This window comes from Bombina bombina, chromosome 1 (assembly GCF_027579735.1).
Source record: "Bombina bombina isolate aBomBom1 chromosome 1, aBomBom1.pri, whole genome shotgun sequence".
Taxonomy (NCBI): domain Eukaryota; kingdom Metazoa; phylum Chordata; class Amphibia; order Anura; family Bombinatoridae; genus Bombina; species Bombina bombina.
This window is the reverse complement of record NC_069499.1, coordinates 515,970,752-515,980,181: the sequence shown is the minus strand read 5'-3', so window position 1 is coordinate 515,980,181 and position 9,430 is coordinate 515,970,752.

Below are 9,430 nucleotides of genomic sequence, written 5' to 3'. Positions count from 1 at the left end.
AATTTTTGGTCCCAGTCCGGCCCTGGTCGATCTGATGCTCCATCCTGTAATTGAGGTCTATATACTAACCCTATTCTAAACACCTTGTTTACTTCAGTTTCTATTGTTACCCAAACACTTTCTACAATGTCATTGGTTTCTACAATTTCCGTTACTTTAATATTTTCTTTCACGTACAGAGCAACCCCCCCCCACTTTTTTTTCCTACTCTATTCTTTTTAAATAAAATGTAACCAGGTATGACTGTTTCCCAGTCGTGAGAGTCATTGTACCATGTCTCTGTTATAGCTACCAAATTCAACTTATCTTTATCATTGTTGCAGTAAGTTCAGGTAATTTATTTACTAAACTGTGAGCATTTGTGCACACTGCACAAAGAACATTTCTAGAATTCTCAAATTGTTTTGCATGGTCAATACATCCCCTGCTTACATTATTCAAAGTCTTACTTCTAAAAGAATTGTTTTTTCCATTAAATAAAATAGAATGTAAACTTTGGTTAACTATTTTGTCATGCTTTGGGGGACAGGTGGGTACGTTAACACTGTCCCCCTTCTCTAGTTTAAATTGACACTAATAAAGTCTTTAAATTCTTTACACAGAACTCCTGTCCCTTTAATATCCAGATGCAAACCATCCGTCTTATACAAGCTACTATCAAGCCAAACAGGGCTTTGATGGCTAACAAAACCATATCTTCTCTCCCTTCTCTCCTTGCTGAATTTTTCCTACTTCCTGTCCATACACAGGTAAAACAGCAGAAAAGGACACAGATGCAGCCACATGATCTAAACTACTTCCTAGTTTAAAAAACTCCTTTTGCACAGTAACAACATCATTGCTAGCCAGATCATTTGTACCTAGGTGAACAAACACATCTAACTCACTGTCTTTTCTAGCTGCCTTAACAATTCTTTAAATACAATTTAAATCTCTGTGAGCAGTAGAACCTGGAAGACATCTAACATCTAATAGTGTTAGCTTTATTTAAGGGGGGTTTGGGTTAGATTAGGGGTATGTGGGTGGTGGGTTGTAATGTTGGGGGGGGGGGTATTGTATTTATTCTTTTACAGGCAAAAGAGCTGAAATTCTTGGGGCATGCCCCGCAAAGGGCCCTGTTCAGGGCTGGTAAGGTAAAAGAGCTTGTAACTTTTTTAATTTAGAATAGGGTAGGGAATTTTTTATTTTGGGGGGCTTTGTTATTTTATTAGGGGGCTTAGAGTAGGTGTAATTAGTTTAAAATTGTTGTAATATTTTTCTTATGTTTGTAAATATTTTTTTATTTTTTGTAACTTAGTTCTTTTTTATTTTTTGTACTTTAGCTAGTTTATTTAATTGTATTTATTTGTAGGAATTGTGTTTAATTAATTTATTGATAGTGTAGTGTTAGGTTAATTGTAGGTAATTGTAGGTAGTTTATTTAATTATTTTATTGATAGGGTAGTGTTAAGTTTAATTATATCTTAGGTTAGGATTTATTTTACAGGTAAATTTGTTATTATTTTAACTAGGTAGCTATTAAATAGTTCTTAACTATTTAATAGCTATTGTACCTGGTTAAAATAAATACAAAGTTGCCTGTAAAATAAATATTAATCCTAAAATAGCTATAATATAATTATAATTTATATTGTAGCTATATTAGGATTTATTTTACAGGTAAGTATTTAGCTTTAAATAGGAATAATTTATTTAATAAGAGTTAATTTATTTCGTTAGATGTAAATTATATTTAAGTTAGGGGGGTGTTAGTGTTAGGGTTAGACTTAGCTTTAGGGGTTAATACATTTATTAGAATAGCGGTGAGCTCCGGTCGTCAGATTAGGGGTTAATAATTGAAGTTAGGTGTCGGCGATGTTAGGGAGGGCAGATTAGGGGTTAATACTATTTATTATAGGGTTAGTGAGGCGGATTAGGGGTTAATAACTTTATTATAGTAGCGCTCAGGTCCGCTCGGCAGATTAGGAGTTAATAAGTGTAGGCAGGTGTCGGCGACGTTGAGGGGGGCAGATTAGGGGTTAATAAATATAATATAGGGGTCGGCGGTGTTAGGGGTAGCAGATTAGGGGTACATAGGGATAACGTAGGTGGCGGCGCTTTGCGGTCGGAAGATTAGGGGTTAATTATTTTAAGTAGCTGGCGGCGATGTTGTGGGGGGCAGGTTAGGGGTTAATAAATGTAATATAGGGGTCGGCGGGGTTAGGGGCAGCAGATTAGGGGTACATAAGTATAACGTAGGTGGCGGTCGGCAGATTAGGGGTTAAAAATTTTAATCGAGTGGCGGCGATGTGGGGGGAGCTCGGTTTAGGGGTACATAGGTAGTTTATGGGTGTTAGTGTACTTTAGGGTACAGTAGTTAAGAGCTTTATGAACCGGCGTTAGCCAGAAAGCTCTTAACTCCTGCTATTTTCAGGCGGCTGGAGTTTTGTCGTTAGAGCTCTAACGCTCACTTCAGAAACGACTCTAAATACCAGCGTTAGAAAGATCCCATTGAAAAGATAGGATACGCAATTGACGTAAGGGGATCTGCGGTATGGAAAAGTCAGCGGCTGAAAAGTGAGCGTTAGACCCTTTAATCACTGACTCCAAATACCAGCGGGCGGCCAAAACCAGCGTTAGGAGCCTCTAACGCTGGTTTTCACGGCTACCGCCGAACTCCAAATCTAGGCCACAGTTTTTTTCTTTTCTTTAAAAAAAATAAATAAATGATGCGATTCATTCCTTCACGGTCACCTGAGCAGCACATATTTTGCAGCAGAGCCGGTTCAGTAATATTGAAAGATTAGAACAACCAATGATTGTCCTACCTTGCCTCCTGGCTGGAAACACCCGCATCTGACTCTCACCTCTGGCTCGTCCACTGATCGGCTCTGCAGAGTTAGTTTAGGGTGTGTGTCCTCCTGTCGCACTTGCAGCGTGTGAGAAGGGCCTGAGCGGCAACGCGGGGTCACGTGATGGTGACGTCCGTGCTGACGTCATGGCCTGACCGTGTGACCGGATCGCAAGATAGAGGTTGTTAGATAGGGAGGAGGACTCAGTGACACATAATCGCTCTAACTTAGCTCAGTGGCAGTGCAACCTCTAAAGCTACTAGCATGTTCATTGTCAGATTGGGAGGAGGAGTGACACATGATCACGCTAGCAGCGCAGCTATCTTAACTCAGTGCAGCCTCTACTTCTAGTACTTCCCGGGACAGCCCGGGACATTTAAATGGCTGGGACTGGGTCTCAAATTCCGGGACTGTCCCGGCAAAAACGGGACAGTTGGCAAGTATGCTATCTGTACGTTACTTAAAATGGAGTCACCTATTAACAAGGTCTTGCAGAAATTTACATTTGCAGCTTTTACCTTGGTTCAGACACCAGAAACTCAGACCTCCCTGTTACACTGTCAGAAGTACTAGCAGTTGTGTTCTCTTCTTCACAGGTGCCAGCAGTAAGAGCCGCATAAGAGTTTTTTAAAGGCAGAGGTTTAGGATTATGCCTTTGTTCTACTCTTCTTACCCTTCCTGAGCCAACAGTTGTCCATCCAGACTATTGACCAATCAAACTCGCTCCTGCCACATAACACCTGTTCTCCACTCCCTGCATTGGCTTCCAATTAAATGGCGAACATATTTTAAAATTGGCCTGCTGACCTTCAAAGTCTTAAACAACCAAGGCCCACAGTACCTGAAAGAGCTCCTGACACCCTACATCCCATCCCGTTCACTTAGGTCAGCCAACACATCCCTCCTCTCAGTGCCAAGAATAAGGACAAACTCAGGCTCCAGAGCATTCGGCCACACTGCCCCTACTTTCTGGAACTCTTTACGGTGCGCAATCAGAGAGGCACCGTCCTTACAGACTTTTAAAAAAAAGCTAAAGACCCACCTCTTCCAGCAGGCATTCAGTCCGCTTATCTGACCTTCAGAAACTCTTAACTTTTATGTCTTATGTTGGTATATTTGCAAAGTGCTTTGAGTCTCACAGGGAGAAAAGCGCTATATAAATTGCAAATTATTATTATATTATATTATATATTATCATGCACACAATATTCAGAATTTTTGGCTTTTAACCTGTGTCAGGTTAGAGCGGGAGCGTTAAATACTGCTCCACTTGTTATCTGGCCCTTTATAGGGTTGCCACCTTTTCTGGGGGAAAACACCAGTCATGCTAATTAGCATACATTTGCATAATTAATTATACAGCATAAATCAGGAACTAAAGCAATTAGGACTGATTTTAAATAATTATTTGCTTATAATTAGATTACAATACACTACAGAAATTTGACCAAGTTAACATCTATATTTCTGTATTTAATCTTAAGTTTCATGGCCTGGTTTCCTTTGATGTGATAAATTGTGGAAACTGGTGATAAAAACATTAATCTCCATTAAAGTCTATGGAGATTTTTTATGTTCCACACTTTACTACCTCGGTGGACACTAGGTCTATGTTGGTTAAATACCAGTTGAGAGGCAAACCTAGGGATTCATGTTTCTGTTTAACTGCTTACAATCATCTGGATGTTTATTCATATCATACATTAGTTGTTCCCTACTATACTGTAAAATTAGTTTCCCCTTAATGTGCTCCCAAATACTTGTTATACCTGTTGCAGTGTATTAAAACTATAGAAAATTGTTTATTCAGTTTTTTTTTGTATTTGAAATAGTTGTTTTTGCTAATTGAAATCTTCACCAAATGTTTTCAAGGGCATGCCAATTAAAATAGGCTGAGCCTACAGGAAGAGCGAAGCCTGCTTATGTTATGTTCTCAGGAAGAGGACATTCATTTAGTCCAGATTGACATAGTGATGTTCAACAAATTAAAGCTGTGTTGCATGTATGGTGCCTGTATGCATCAGTCTATTTATCATACTATTATTAACATATTTGTTCCTCTGTTGAAATCTTTATATAGGAATTATCTCTTTTTTATATACAGTATATCTTTATATTCTTCTTGCAAATATCTGGCAACATTTATACATCTAATCATCTGTGCATGAGTATAGGATACTGAAAGCATGAGAGTTACGGAAGGTTTGAGAGTAAACTATCATACTGAAGTATCCCTTCTATATACTCTTACATTTATGCTGACACACTTTAAAAAATATTAAAAACATAGTGCTCGGTATTCAGTACTCACAGATATTGTTAAGCTCCTACTAGGAGGTAAAGTAACCAGGAACAGGGAGTGCAGAATTCAGTCAGGAAGCCAGCCACAAGGAAAACACAAAAGAAGCAGTCAAAACATTTGTCTGTACCAGAGAGTGTGTAAAAGACAAAGTCCATCACAAACTAGTGGTCATGGTGCCAGGAAATCAGTCAACAATAAAAGGTAATTTAATAGCAGGAGACAAACAAAATCCAGCAAACAAGTCAAAGGTTATGTAACCAGGGAGAACACACAGGGGCAGCGAGAAAAACAGGAGTGGAGGGATGACAGAAATAGCAAACATACTAATATATTCAAGTACCAGTTCCAATCTGATTCTGGAGTTTATAGACTGTGCATGGGGTAGGGAGCAGACAATGCACACTCCTACATTTATAAAGGTGTGTGCATAATAGTGTCACAAAAACATTTTAGGCATGGGCACAGCAGTTAGTACACATGAAGCTTTATGTGCAGCCTGACATCAATACCATGAGTGCCCCTCTTGACACAAACCTATGGGGTAAATTTGTTAAAGGGAGATTTAGGTCCAGATTACAAGTGGAGCAGTATTTAACACTCCAGCTAGCAAGATAACTTCGCTAGAAGTAAGCTGTCAGGGAACATCACTTATTTGTGTTGCACACTTTACCTATGTACTTATTTTACATTATCTATAATGTTATGCACTGATGTATTTTCACTGCACTCCATTCGTAATATCATTTCTTCTAAAACACTTGTAATACTACCAACATTTTCAGTTACTGATCTGTCTGTGTCTCTCAACAGGAAACTAAGGTACTTTTTTTACAAAGCCAAACAAACCCAGGTGCTTTTTGTAAGCTAAAACCGCAAATGTCACAGATCAGTACCCACCTACATTATTTCCTGTAGCTGCAAAATCCTGTCTGTACTTTTTTCAGATATTATTTTCTATTATGATATGTTATGCTGTACGCCAAATAAGGCCATTAGGAAGGATATTACTGTATTTTGCTTAGCCAATAAGATGATGTTACGTATCAGATGCCTACGTGCATCCATGTCTATATAATGTGCTTTCGGCCCCAGAATAAACGGAACATTTGCTAATGATAACCTGCCTGTGTGTGTTATTTTGGTAATTGTTTCCCGGACGTCCGAGAAGGTCACTGTTTTCCTCCAAGACTCATCTTCCAAATATTGCCCTGGGAAAATTCCTAACAGTCTGGTGTCAGAAGTGGGATCGATCAATCAGGAGCCTTCGACAGGGTGAGTAATTTTGTCTATATATTGAGACTTGATTTCTGTGCCCTGTAGAAGGCCCATTAAGATCGATATCCAGTTATTTGGGGAATTTTTTGTCTTTGGTAGAACCCGGGTGGGTAAAAAGTGTCTAGGGAGACCTCCGCGGAATTTAAGGTTTAGGTTTAAGGTTTAATTTGGCCCTCTGTAGTCTTGGTTGAGACCAGTACCTTATTGCTGCTATTTATGTTTTGTCTTGTCATTGTTATTTGCTGGTATATATGTTATATGTTTTGTCTTGTCGTTGCAACTCTATTATAAGTACATATACGCAGGTGTAAGACACACCGTTTACCGTGTCGAAGGCCACCGCCTAATGATACGCGGATAAACGATAGCACAGTGACACCTGTATGGAATGTGCACTTTCGCTTCATATTGTAATTGTTCTGTTATTTGAGTCATATGTATCATGAAATTATTTGTCTTATATGTTGTGTACTACTCATATTGTATACTGTTTGTATTTTAATATTGCGATTCTATTATGAGGACATAGACACAACTCGTGTCCTGTGTTCACTATCGCTCACCATTTCTTATTGTATTTTCATTGTATATTTCATTGCTGCTATTCTATTATAAAGACATAAGGTTCATCCTGTGTCTACTATTGCATGAGCTAGTGGAGACAACAACTGACTTTAAGTACTCCGTCCTGGCTAGCAGTTTTGAAGACTACATGTAACAGTGTATGAAACAGCTGTTGTTAGTGACGGATTAGTCGGAACTTGCCTCCATTAGACGCTAAATCCCTTTGATTGTGTGTGTGTGTGTAAAGCTATTACTGGTCAGGGGTTATGGGGACCGGTCAAAGTAAACAAAGCCAAACTGAGGGAGAAACATGTAAACAATTTGTGGCTAGACAAGAGGATGTAGGATGGGCAATGGTCATCCCATTCGTGGATGACGTCAGTGGCTGGACAGAGTATATAGACCCAAGAAATGCATTTCCTAGGGGCGGTTGTAATTGTAAATTTCATAAAGACATGTTAAGAGGTTTATGTTTGGGAAATGAAAAAGCATTTGATTTGTATACAGGAGATCCCGATTGGGACATGCAATACATGAGACAAGCTGCTGAGTATTGGTTAAAATATTGTGACGGATATAAATCCAATGGTAATAATAGACACAGTAAAATAGATAAATCTAAACTTTCTAGAATTATTTTACGTCCTCCTCCAATAGTCTATTCGAAAAATGTCCCAGATACAATGGCCACTGCCCCTATGGCTGCGCCACCGCCATATGCGGGAATATATCCAAGTGTTACTAATTATAATGACGATGATTTAATTGTGGCTTACAATACAACCAGAACACGTCCACCCCCTCCACTTAATGGAGATGTACAGGGGGCTGAGGCACCTGATGACGTAAGTGTCCAGGAGCCTCATAGAATTGAGCCTGGTCCTAGGAATGACCAGGGTGGTTGGGCAAGAGAAGCACCAAATTTTGTAATTACATCTAGTGGCCGTGTTAGTACTCGCCCAAGGAGATATAGTGACTCCGACTACCGCCCACGTCCCAATGTAACTTTGCCAGTCCATGGAATTCACACTCCCGAGTCTCCGGACGTCTCTGTCTGCGATGAGACCAAACAACAATTAATGCCTTGGGCACCCCAACCAATACAAAAACATGAAGATGCAAACTGGGCAGACCCCCGCTGCATCTCCGGCACCAGTGCCATAAGTACTATGCCATATTTAATTGCTGGGGACCAAATGATTATCAAACCCCTCACGGCAGGTGAATTAAGTGATATTACCAGGGACTGCCCCGACCCTTTAAGACAACCCGCTGCCTGTATCCTTCACCTTAAACGGTATTTACAGGGAGCCATGTATACACAAACTGACATTAAAATGATAATTGATAAATTGTATAATTATCACGAAAATGATGAATGGGATTGGACTAAAGTTCCTACAATACACACCAATGACACAAGTACCTCAGTCACTTCATATGGTTTAGCAAACCCAGTGACTAGGACAACCATGTGGACAGAATTAGAAACTGAAATAAAACGCTGTAGTAAGACACAGCAATCTATGAGTGCAGTTTTAGCATGCAAGCAGAAACCTGGCGAGGCAATTTTAGACTTTGCTAAAAGATTTTTTAAATGTTGGGCAGAGGAAGGAGGCTTATCCTCCGGGGATGGCATGGCTGTATTAAAGAATCAGACTATGTTAGGATGTATGACACCAACAGACAGTCTTTTGTTAAAACAACTCATACCCGACTGGCCCAAAATGACCTCAAAGGAATTATTATCAGCTATTGAGTCCCGTCATGCTGCAGGATGTTTTGATAAAAGTGTTAAGGGTGCATATGTTCAGGTTAATGATAACACACTTCCACGCCATAGGCAAAGAGGGGGTAGAGCTAACCAAGAACATAGACGCAACATGTGTTTTAATTGTGGGGAAACAGGGCACTGGAAAAATGAATGTCCCCATCCGCCCCGTAAGGGCAGGGATAACTTTTATCCTAGGGACAACCACAGATCACACTCATACTCACCACCCAGACGTGACAACCGACCACCACAACACAGAATACAATGGCCATAGGGCTGCCCGGAGGGAGGCACCCTACTCTTACCCAAGGTTACATCGTATTACAATCGTGAGCCCTTCGTTACTCTTAACATAGAGGGCTCCGAATTACAATTCCTCGTAGATACGGGAGCGACTTGCTCCACTATCTCGGGCGAATTATACGATGGACCCTTGCAAGAGTCTAATCCCTCTGTGGGAATCACAGGTGTGCCCATTCCTACCTTCCGCACTCCACTCCTCACAGTCCAAATACCCGACTCTCCCAAAACCTTGTCTCACTCGTTCCACATTATCCGAGGTTGCCCCTTTAGTCTCCTTGATCGAGACTTGATGGGTAAACTGGGAATAATGATGACAATATCACGGAACGGTGGCATGACGGTCGACTTTGACCTCAGTGAATCAGGCGAATCGCCCGAGGA